Raw genomic sequence first — 2,500 nt, forward strand, 5'->3', positions numbered from 1 at the left:
ACAGGAACAGATCATCGTACAACGGAGCGTAAAGTTAACAAAGCGAGTTACATCTTTTAACGCGACGTGTAGTTGTGTATTCGCAAGGAGGAATTTTTGTTTAATGTCCGCACAACGGGGAGAAGTTGACGCGGGGATATCGAGCGGGGGGAGTATGTGACGAGGGGAGTATGGCGACACGGGGATGAGTACGACGCGGGGGAGTATTGACATGGTGAGTATTGACATCGGGGAGTATCGACACGTGGGAGTATTGACACGGGGAGTATCGACACGGGGGAGTATCGACACGGGAGTATTGACACGGGGGAGTATCGACACGGGGGAGTATTGACAACGGGGGAGTATCGACACGGGGGAGTATCGACACGGGGGAGTATTGACGCGGGGGAGTATCGACATGGGGGAGTATCGACACGGGGGGAGTATCGACACGGGGGAGTATCGACACGGGGGAGTATCGACACGGGGGAGTATTGACGCGGGGGAGTATCGACACGGGGGAGTATTGACGAGGGGAGTATCGACACAGGGGAGTATCGACACGGGGGAGTATTGACACGGGGGGAGTATTGACACGGGGGAGTATTGACACGGGGGAGTATCGACACGGGGGAGTATCGACACGGGGGAGTATTGACGCGGGGGAGTATCGACACGGGGGAGTATTGACGAGGGGAGTATCGACACAGGGGAGTATCGACACGGGGGAGTATTGACACGGGGGAGTATCGAAACGGGGGAGTATCGACACGGGGGAGTATTGACGAGGGGAGTATCGACACAGGGGAGTATTGACGAGGGGAGTATCGACACGGGGGAGTATTGACACGTATCGACACGGGGGAGTATCGACACGGGGGAGTATCGACACGGGGGAGTATCGACACGGGGGAGTATCGACACGGGGGAGTATCGACACGGGGGAGTATTGACGCGGGGGAGTATTGACGCGGGGGAGTATTGACGCTTGGGAGTATCGACACGGGGTGTATCGACACGGGGGAGTATTGACACGGGGAGTATTGACACGGGGGAGTATTAACATGGCGGAGTATCGACACGGGGGAGTATCGACACGGGGGAGTATTGACGCGGGGGAGTATCGACACGGGGGAGTATTGACGAGGGGAGTATTGACACGCGGGAGTATCGACGCGGGGGAGTATTGACGAGGGGAGTATTGACGCGGGGGAGTATCGACACGGGGGAGTATCGATACGGGAGAGTATTGACGCGGGGGAGTATCGACACGGGGGAGTGACACGGGGGAGTATTGACACGGGGGGGTATCGGGCTGACCTCAGGTGAACCTGAGAAGAACCGATGGCAATGTTATCATTCCAAGCCGGGAGGGAGGAAGGTGGCAGAATGGTTAAGACGCTCATCTGTCAACACAGAGTCCGCGAGAGACTTGGGTTCGAATCTGGCTCTCGCCCTTTCTTCAAAGTTTGACTGTTTCAGTTTCAGTAACTCAAGGAGGCGTCACTGCGTTCGGACAAATCCATATACGCTACACCACATCTGCCAAGCAGATGCCTGACCAGCAGCGTAACCCAACGCGCTTAGTCAGGCCTTAAGAAAAAATAATGGATAAGCTTACATAAATAAATAAATAATAATTATAATATAAAAAAAGGTAGTAGTAATGATAATAATAATAATTTAAAAAAAAGACAACAATGATGATAAATAAGCAAATAAATGTAAAACATGAAGACACACATTCACACATACACCCACACATGCATAACAGATATGCACCAAACATGTAGTTTCACAGATATGAAAGCAAAGTTTGACTCGATTATCGAACTATATAATATAAAATAAATAAATGAATAAATAAATAAATGTTGTCCGCGTTCGGATGAGACTATAAACCGATGTCCCGTGTGCAGCACGCACTTGGCGCACTGACAAAGAACATATGTTGTTGTCCTCTGGCAAAATTTAGTCGAAGAAATCCAGGTACAGGTACAGGTACAGAATTTGGGACTTTAAAAAAATTTTTTTTAAGCCTTTTTGGCTTTTCAACGCCCCTTCTTAATATAGAAATAGTTTAGGGTTGCGTACATGCGTATGAAATTTTTTTTAAATGTTCATTCATCAAAATCGAATGGTTTTATTAATGATTTAGAGTCATTGTCTAGAAGATTCTTGAACTGGTCAATAGTTTTAGCTGTTTTTGTTAAATTATTCAGTGCATTCCATCCTTTAACTGCTCTAAAGCTAAAAGAAAACTTACGAATATTTGTTCTGCAAAATTTTGTGAAAAAGGTTAGTATTTGAACTTCTGGTAACATGGAGTTTGTTAGTAGAAAAGAAGGTGCAGGGGTCAGTGTCAACCATTTTTATTAATTATTTTGAATACTTGTATCATGTCTCCTCTATATCTTCTGTATTTTTTGTGAATGTAAGTTTAGTTGTCTCAAACGGTTTGGGTAGTCCACTCCGTATAGGTACACAAATGACTCGGTGATAATCATATATACTGCAC

The 2,500-nt window shown here is 47.2% G+C and overlaps 1 protein-coding gene across 1 annotated transcript in view; it reads left to right on the forward strand.

Annotated features, from left to right (window-relative positions):
* Positions 1 to 2,500, forward strand: part of LOC143295851 (uncharacterized) — a 51,431-nt gene that overhangs the window by 14,521 nt on the left and 34,410 nt on the right. The gene's annotated exons all lie outside the window — the stretch shown is intronic.

This window comes from Babylonia areolata, chromosome 21 (genome assembly GCF_041734735.1).
Source record: "Babylonia areolata isolate BAREFJ2019XMU chromosome 21, ASM4173473v1, whole genome shotgun sequence".
Taxonomy (NCBI): domain Eukaryota; kingdom Metazoa; phylum Mollusca; class Gastropoda; order Neogastropoda; family Buccinidae; genus Babylonia; species Babylonia areolata.